The 9,662-nt window shown below is 44.6% G+C and overlaps 1 long non-coding RNA gene across 5 annotated transcripts in view; it reads right to left on the minus strand.

The window, feature by feature from the left end:
* Positions 1 to 1,043: 1,043 nt before the first annotated feature.
* LOC124239044 (uncharacterized) overlaps positions 1,044 to 9,662 on the minus strand; it is a 15,678-nt gene continuing 7,059 nt past the window's right edge. For 2 of the 5 annotated variants that reach the window (XR_006888500.1, XR_006888498.1), the window contains exons 2-4: positions 5,102 to 5,227; positions 3,772 to 3,951; positions 1,044 to 1,511 (exon numbers count right to left, since the gene is read on the minus strand). This is a non-coding gene — a long non-coding RNA (uncharacterized LOC124239044). Of the gene's footprint in view, positions 1,512 to 3,771; positions 3,952 to 5,101; positions 5,228 to 7,623; positions 9,331 to 9,506; positions 9,657 to 9,662 lie in introns of those variants that run through there. The other 3 variants (XR_006888501.1, XR_006888497.1, XR_006888499.1) reach the window with 3 other exon arrangements.

Here is a 9,662-nt window from a genome sequence, read left to right on the forward strand (position 1 = left end):
CATCCTTCCATCCATCCATCTACCCATCCATTCACCCATCTATCCACCCATTCATTCATTTATTCAAGCAGCCAATGTTTATTGAGGGCCCATGTTTAAGCATGGTGCTAGATACTAATTTCCATTTCATATGGAAGAACATGACACTGAGAAGTTTCATAACTTGCTCTAATTTACTGAATGAGTTGGGTCTCAACAGAAAACAGAATTGATTCAGGTGGTTTCCATGAAGGAACTCTTTCCAGAGGTGTAGACAGGATTAAAGGAAGACAAAGCATATTGAGGCACCCAGACATCAGCAATAGGAGAAGCTAAGACCACAAGGGCAAGGGGAGGACGCCATGTTCCTGTAGCCCAGGGAGAATGGAATGAAGTGAGTGGGGAGCTGTAGATGTTGGGTGCAGAGCTGCTGCTAGAAGACAAGCCAGGGCAGAGGGGAAGAAACACTGCTCTCTCCCAATCTCTTTCCAGGGACTCCCTTTGGCTGAGCCCAGCCAGAAGACAGATGGCAAGGGAGCCCAGCCAGAAAACAGGCAGCAAGGGAGCCCAGGGGAGGCAGTCCATGGAGGTCAGCCCTTGGGGCACAAAGCAGGGTGGACAATGAATTTGGAACAAGCAGAAGTATCCAGCCTAATACCCAGCTGGAAAGTGGGCTAGCTGGGATGTCAACTTTACCTTTACACTCCAAATTCTGGGCTTTTTTCTGTACCGTGGGGCTTGCTTGCATTTATGACCTTACGTTCATTCATTCATTCAACCCTTCTTTCAGGCATTAAATAAGCTGAGCACTTACTCCTTGCCAGGTCTTGCGTATACATCTCATTTTCCTCCCCAAATCATGAAGTCAATGACCTTTCCTCCCTATCTCCGAGTTTCCCAGACTGTGATGCATGGTAGGCATTCAACCTGTTTTTTTTTTTGATGAATAAAGAGTTCCACTAAGGACCACTGTGAATTGCACTAAAGGATGCTACCAGAGAGTAAGCCTTTAGAGCAGGCTCTTATTCTTTGAGGCATTGGGAGGGAGCGTTGCTGTACTCATCCCTAAGTCAATTTCATGTTGTCTTGGAATGAGAGTGTAGATTATTTTTGAGGGCTGATACCTCCGATGCTCTGGGAATTCGCACCACTTCCGACAACAGAAAGTTACGATGCTGGTGTCCAGCTTCCAGAGCATCTCCACTCTGCTGAGCTCCTCCTAGCTCTCAGCTCTCGACTCTGGCTGTGAAGTCTCAGCACTTCTTTGAGGGTTGCGGTGGAGCAGATGAAAGCAGAGTTTGCCCTTGTCCTTCAGACTTGTGGCTCACACCTCCTCTGCATTGGGGTGATGTGTGATATATGTCCCTTACAGGTTCTGCTGGGCCACTGCGAACAACGATTGTGTGTAAACAGCCCAGCCCTGTTTAAACACTGTCAGTGAGAATCTCAACAAGAAATGGAAAGATGTGAAGACTGGTCACTGGCATTCAGCTTCTGGTGTTTGTCACAATATATTTCCTTCCTCTTTTTTTCTGGAAAAGTGAAAAAGAATCACAAAGGACCATCCTACCACTTGCTTTTTTTTTTTTAACTCATCCTTTTTTATCTACCTTAAAATAAATTTACAGCATTTAGATGCAATAGTCGATCTTTGTTACTTCATTATTGAAGCCTAGCGAAACCTTGAGATCATCCTTGACATCTCCCTTTCTCTCCTCTTCTATGCCCGAATGCAAGCTGGGGACACAGCAGGATATAAGAGAAAAGACTAGATGTGTGCCACGAGTCATGTTTACATAGCCCCCTCACATGTCTTTCTTGTTTTAACACTGGAATCACCTATGTGGAGTAGATTTTGCAGATGAGGAAGTGGAGTTAGCAGGGTTAAGTGACTTGCCGAGGGTCACATAGCCCATAAATGGTGGTGCTGAAGCCTGAACCCAGGTGTGTGTGTCCAACTTCTGTTTCCCCCATTGAGATCTGCTGCTTCGGGTAAAGGAGAAAATGGGCCCTCTCTCCACTGGTGATCAGAATAAGGATCTGTCTGACCAGGTGCTTTTACATTCACCTGCTTTCAAGAATTCCTACTTACAAATACTTACAAAAATGGCCACAAAGAACCCTGCAAATATGAAGTGTTGTGGCCAGGGAGAATAACTCTTGAAACCTGATTAGGCTAAATTGCAGTGCTCTGGAAAAACAAGTGTTTCCTCTCCATCAATTGTGGACCTGTTAACTTTCCCGGTCTGGTGTCATTCTTAACAAAGCACAGTGCAGGTGGCTTAACTATGAGCCTTCTGTTATGAAATGCCCTTATTTGTGGAGGGGGCGGGGGGAAGGTTTTTCTCCTTGACCTTGGCCTGGGGCCCCCTCTTCTCTTCGGCCCCCAGTTTCTCCCAGCTCTTGTTTGTCCTTTTAGATTTCATCAGAATTATTACTTTCTCATCACTTTCCTTCATCCCCATCTGGATTAATTTTCCTTTGTGGCACTTACCACATTTGTAATTACTTATTTATCTGTGTGATTATTTGTGTCGTATCTGTCCCCACCATTAGACCACAAGCCTAGCAAGGGCCCACAGGGATTATTTCTCTGCTGTTTACTACCATGTTACCAGCACATAAATATCTTTGTTGAATGAATAAATGAATAAATGAAAGAAACAGCGCCTGGAATCCTGTCAGCTTCTGACAGGTGAGAGGGAAGCAGCCTTTTTGAACCACCCGTTCAATACACCAAACGCTGTCTGAGCGTTCTCATTCTACTCGTTCCTCACAAAAACCCTAGGAGAGAAACTGAAGCTCAGAGACGCGAGTTAATTTGCCTGAGGCCACACAGCTAGAAAGAGGGACAGAGCAAGGCCTGGAATGAGGTTTCCGTGACTCTACTGCAAGTGCCCTCATCCCCACTGCTCACTGACCATCCAAAGATGAGGGCCTTGACCAGCCTGTGTGCCCGAGCCGCAGCTCTGACTTCCTGGGCCCGCCCCCTCTGTGTTCACTTCATGAAGGCCCCAACTTTATTTAGAGGCCAAAGCAGCAAATGGAATATTACAAGGGCAGCCTTAGCAATCAAAGTGCCACTCTAGAGGCCAGGAAGTTTAAAGTGGTTCTTCATTTCACAATAAGGTAAGCTCTTATGGAAACTAACTGTTATCCTTTTATTCTAATGACCAACCACTCCAACTGCAGTTTTCTTCTTTGTATGCTTTGTAAGTTTTTAATTACTTATGATCATAAACCACCTAATTACAAATGGTGGCTTGTGGATTATGAAAACGTCTCCCAAACTGGCCTCCTTCTACTCTGCTTCATCATACTGCTGCTGAGTCCCATGTCCCATCCCCATCATGCCCGTAATTGCTGACAGGTCCCCTAGTGCTTACCACACAGGGCGACAGGATCAGAGGGTGCCCTCTGTTCTATCTTCAATTCCAGTGAGTCCTGGCGGACAGCAGTGGCTTATGTGGCATCACACAGCATGTTAGTACCCACTCTAAATCTTCCCTGATCTGGCTTCAACGTACCTCCTCCACTCTCTTCCTAACCACTCATGCACCTGCTCTCTAGCTACTACTTCCCTTTTATTTATCTCATACTTTCCCAATCTGTCCTTGTTTGGCTTGGAGGACTGTTCTCTCTTTCTGTCTCCAAACCCTACTGAATTCTAAGGACCCAGGTCACATGCCGCTTCCTTCTCCTGATCCCCTTGCTGGACTAGAAGATATCTTTTGCTCCAGGATCCTTTGAGTTCTCTTAGCATATTATCTGTGAATTTCTTTGGGTACTTACCTTTCTTGAATTACAATTCTTTGTGTTTTTTCATGTATATATTCATTCGATTATTTGATCAGTAAACAAACACTGAGTACTTATTCAATCATCAGTTCTTGATTGCAAACTCTGTGTAGTTCCTTTTCGTATCTTTTCGTATCTTCCGTATCCTTTCGCAAACTCAGTTCCTTTTCGTATCTACCAGAGAACCAGTACAATGTTCAAGTTGAATTTGGAAAGAAAGCAGGACATAGGAAACTGGATTGGAAGGAGACTACCTTCTAGGATGGGTGGGATGGGGAGGACTGGGAGGGAGAGGAGAGGGGAGGTGGAATGGTACCAACAGAGCTCAGAGGCGGGGATGGCATGTTTTCCTCTGTGAACAATGCATCCTATAGTTTCTAGTTTGCTGGACCAAAGTGTTTGGAAAGTGGAACAGTAGGAAATTACTCTTCACATGGTGAATGGTAAATGATGGTAAGTCACTAATCTACTCTGGACACATAACAGACCCATTTTTTTGGATGTTAAAAGCACCAAAGGAGGGGGGCCAGTCCCATGGCCGAGTGGTGAAGTTCAAGCGCTCCGCTTTGGCAGCCCAGGGTTTTGCCGGTTTGGATCCTGGGCGCGGACATGGCACTGCTCATCAGGCCATGCTGAGGCAGCATCCCACATGCCACAACTGGAAGGACCCGCAAATGAAAAAAAATATGTATATATACAACTATGTACTGAGGGGCTTTGGAGAGAAAAAGGAAAAATAAAATCTTAAAAAAAAAAACACCAAAGGAAAAATAAAGATATTGCTCTTGTCATGTATGTGAGGCAAGCACTCTGCAAAATATTTTGTTAAAAGCTACAAGGGATCCAGAACTCAGGAAGAGTCAAGCCCTTCATTCAAGGAACAGAAGGCCTTAGTGGAGGATGGTTAGAAGCGTGGTGGGTGGAAAAGGGAAGGAAGGATGGCATTCCTCATGGGTGGAAACTGGCTTCACCAAAGAGTGAAAAATAAGAGTTGAATATGTTCAGTCTGAGAAAAAGTAAAGAGGAGCCGTGAAAGAAAAGTATGCAAAGGGAGGCTGTGACACCAGCAAGCCCTGGATTCCCAGCTGAGAATTTCATGCATAATCAGAGAGGATGCGATGAAGGTTTTGAGCAAGGAAATCACATAAAGCATTCGGGGCCAGTTCTACCTCGCTAATGGGGAAAACCAGATTGCCAGATACGACATCAAATTCTCCTGCTAAACTGGCAGGACCAGAATCAAAGCTGAGCTTTCCAGGATCTCAGACATTTCTTGGAACCACTCTTCTTAAACATGAATGTATAAATTTTTGGAGTGACTTACCACTTACTTCCAAGTACACTGTTGAGCTGTGACCAACTCCTTCTCCTCTGAGAATTTTTCATAGTATACTGGTGAATAATTGTCTTGGACGCATCCGGTATCTTTCATCTGGAGATCTTAAGGAGCCTTAATGACAACCAAGCTTCATTATTTCTGTTTTGTGTACGTGGAAACTGACTCACAGAGGGGTACAGCAATTTTCTCATTCACGCTGGGAGTTATTACCAAAACCGTGAATGAAACTTAGGGTGAAACTCTATTTTATAAACCATTAAACCTGGTATCCTTTACAGTAGTGGAGTTTACAAAAATAATGACACCTTTGGATTGAGAGTTTATTCTCTCATTCTGTTATTAAATCTTGGCTTATGTGGGGCAGAAGCATCTTGCTACAATGCCAGCCTGAGTTGTTCTGCAATGTGAAGCAAGATCGGAAAAGGTGTTATGTGTTTTGGTGAAGCCCAGACCATTCAGAGTTCATCGTTTTCATCCATCCATCCATCCATTCATTCATTCATTTATTCATTCCATTATCATATATCTGAGTACCTATTAAGTACCTATTACATCATCTGGAAAATAGACATAGTAATATTACCATTAGTAAAAGGCTGTTTTGAAAAGTGAGATAATTTCTAAAAAGCACATTGCCTAGCACATAGTGAGCCCTATACATAATAGTAATTATTATCATTAAACAAGTAATTGCAAGTGCCACATGGAAAGACAAAAAATGGTCCTTTTACAGCCCTAATTGTGGGTGGAGAGGGTAAGGTTGTATCTGATGGGTGGATTAATTCCTGGGGAAGAGGTAGATCCTTCAGGTTAAAAACTAGAACAGAGCAGGTAGGTCTCAGGTAGACCACAGAGGGAGCCCTCTTCCCTCAGTTTGGACTATGAAGTGTCAGGACAGCTAGGTAGGTAGTGCTGGGTACTGGATGTTAAGTTGATACCAACCACTTAGAAATGGGCTGGGAATGAGGAGACAGAGAAAAGAAACGGACAAAATTCACACGAAGTGGGGTGGAGCTCCTAAGTCCCGCAGATCAAGCTAGTTACAGAACCAAAGCCTTACACGCTGATAGGCCAGCCTGTTTCAAAGTCCTGTGTTCTCTGTGTTTACTGTCCATTACTCTTCCTTAGTAGTGGACAAAGTTTTCATCCCGTCCCCACCATGCTCACTGTTAAAAAGGAGGCAGACAACCTGGGACAGTCACAGAGCAGCGGGAGTGCCTCTGGGAAGAGCAAGCACAGGGAGAGTCTCTTCCTGCGGCTCATTTGGGAGGAGATGAGCTTGACGTTTTTAGGAAACTGCCATTTCCTTATAGCACATTGCAATTTCAGTCCTCCGTATGCCCTAAAAACTGGGTTTAAAATCTTTCTCAATCCATACACAAAATCCAGAAGCCATAAAGGAAAACATTGGTAGATCTGACTTCACAAAAGGTAATAACTTTGTGAGACAAAAGACACCAAAAATAAACTGAACGACAAGCTATAGATGGAAGAAAATAATCGTAAACTATAAGACATCATAACGTTATGTCATAACAAGGAGGAATATCCGTAACACATAAAGAGCTCCTATAAATTGGTAAGAAAAAGGCAAATCCAATGGACAAAAGACATAAACAGGTAATTTCAGAAGAAACAGAAACAAGAAATACTCATCTTCAGTAGCAATTAAGCGAATACAAATCAAAACAAGATAGTATTTTATTTGCCCATCGAATTGGCAAAAATTAAAAAGACATAGTATTTAAGATTGGCAAAGTAAAGGGGGATTGGCAGTTTCTTCTACTGATGGTGAGAAGATAAACTGGTGTAATCTTTTTAAAGGACAGTTTGGCAGTATCTGTAACTTTAACGTATGCCTACTCTTTGATACAAAACTTCACTTCTACGAATCTATACTATTTAAATATGTTCCCAAGAAGGCAAAAATATAAGGCTGTCAACCGCAACAATGTTTGTGACAGTAAGAAAATACAAATAATATCGAACATTTTTTGAGGGCCAGCACTCTTCTAAACACTTTATAACAAATATTATAAGGAAACTGAGACACCTGCAGCTACTGTGTGGTCGTGGCAGGATTTCAGCCCAGGCAATTTATCTCCAGAGTATGTTCTTAACCACTATGCTCTCTAATAGAGAGTAAATAAAACTATGGTACATCCATACTATGGAATACAGTATGGTAGTTAAAAAGAATGAAGTAGATCTCTGTGTACAGACATGGAGACATCTCTAAGACATATTACTAATCAAGGAAAAAAACCAAATTGCAAAACACTATGATATGTTATAATACCATACACATGGGAAAAAGATACATATGTGTACATACAAATACGGATGTATGAGAATGGATAAAGGCCTTGAAAGATATGAGAACGCGTGTGTGGGGAGATTTGGGGGAGCAATTTTTCAAGGTATGTTCTATAGATTTCTGATTTGTTTGAACTTTCACTTTGGTAAAACAAGAATTGCTTTACTGACCAAAAAACAAAAAAACTCACATCAAGAGCTTAGTCGTTTTTTCTTCTATATAGACGACGGTGTAGGGCGTAGACAGAAATCCTCCACTCTAGGTTTTTTCTAGCCTAGGTAAATGACCACATGCAAAATGTGCACATTATCTGTATTTTGTTGATCACTATTTTCTTTTTAAATAAGGTTTCCATGTCTAGTCTTTGGGACCGTGGCTTCCTGTCAGCTCATCAAGCTCCATAAAAATACACAGCTAGTCACTGAAGAATCAATTTGGAACCTGAGAATCACATGGTGTTCCTTTTGCTTTGCATATTATATTGTCATCAGGAAAAAGGATCCGTCCTCATGGATTGTCTCATTATACTGCTCCAATGCATAAGCAGGAGGTGAGTCCAACTCACTCTGTCTTCTTGGTGTGGTCTGTAGAGGTATGAATGAGTCACTCCACATACAGACTCAAAGGACTTAGCTTTTGACCAGAAGTTAGTGTTATTATCGGAGAGAAAAAGCCTGTATGAGGTCATCCAGGGCCTCTTCCCGTCTAAGCGCCAGCGAGGGTGGCTTTAACACAAAAGGAAAGATGAGGCTCCTGGAACACCTACCGAGTAAAATGCTACTTCGACAAGGTTAGGGCTTTAGAACTAAGTTGCCTGTATGTGGGCTTATCTCTGACACGCCAGTGAGAATGGTTCTTAAGATTCTCACTACTTAATGGATATTAGATTGTAGCTTTTTTGGAGTGGCCTACCTATCTTAGGACAGTTTTTCAATTTTTAAAAATTTTAATATTCTCTTAAGCATCTTTAGAGAAAGAAAACAAACCGACTTAAAAACAACTGTATTCTCCTCCCGTTCTTACAGCTGTTCCTTTTACATAGCTTTAAACAGTGAGCACAAACTATTTTGTATTTGTTGTTCATTTAACCTTATTTCCAATATTCTTCTCCTGTACTTGCCAAAATTTCATGTGCTTGACAGGAATCCTGCATACCTGCCAGGATTCTTTCTGGTAATGTGACAGAACTTGTTTGGATTATTCCCCAATTGTTGGACAATTGGGTCCATTCCCAGGTTTCGGTTATTATGAACATGGTGAATAGCCCTGCTATAAACATCTTTATGCAAGTTCTCCCCCCTTCTCCCTTTGGATCATTTCCTTAGAAATGTACTTCCTTAAATGGGTTTACCGGGTCAAAGGGGGCTCAATGAACAGTTTTACAGCTCTTGGCACACATTTTTTAGATTGTGCCCTGGGTGGATCCGACCAATGGCACCGGCCACGAGAGGGCAGGAATGTGGAGGAGCGGCCCCCATAACCGCCCCCCAAAAGGCAAGGACCTCACGAAGGCCTAGGGATGGAAAGCCTTTTTCTATCGCCGCCTTGTTCTGTTCACGACTAGCGTTTAAGCCCCGGCAGGGAGACGAGTGTTAGGGAGGCGCAGACAGGTTTCCGGGACTCCAGGACTTCTGCCCCGCGGGCGGAGGCACCTCTTCCAGGCCCTGCTGCCCCAGGACCAGGATTCCAACCGCCCGTCCTCTTCCAGGGTTCCGACTCCCACTACACACCCTCCAGGCCTTTCCACTAACATCTTCGTGGCCCAGGCAGGCCCCTCGCAAGCGCCGGGCCCTGCAGGCGAGGGCGACTGGCGGTCGCTATTATTTTGGCGCGGGTGATGCAAGGCCCGCATAGCTGCGCGCTGAGTCAGCGGGGGCCGGCGGGGGGGCGCGGGCCGACCCAACCCCTCCCCCCTCCCCTCCCCGGGCGCGGCGGCCGCGGGACAGGGCGGTGGGGGTGGGCGGGCCGGCCTTTGGGTCCGCGGGGTCGTCCGCCGGGGCAAGGGCAGGGGACTACGGGCCGCGGGCCGCCCCGACACCCCAGCGCGCGCTCCCGCCCCCTGCAGGAGCTCACCGGGTCAAGCGAGGCGGTGACCGCGCGCCCGGCCATTTACCCTCTGAGAACTCACAAAGGGGGAGGAGGAAGCGGGCTAGGAAGGAGGCTCAAAAAGGAGAAATGCGAAGCAGAGCAGACAGGAGGAAGCGAAAAAAAAGGAGGAAAAGGGGCGAG

The sequence above is a fragment of the Equus quagga genome, chromosome 5 (assembly GCF_021613505.1).
Source record: "Equus quagga isolate Etosha38 chromosome 5, UCLA_HA_Equagga_1.0, whole genome shotgun sequence".
In the NCBI taxonomy this organism is placed as follows: domain Eukaryota; kingdom Metazoa; phylum Chordata; class Mammalia; order Perissodactyla; family Equidae; genus Equus; species Equus quagga.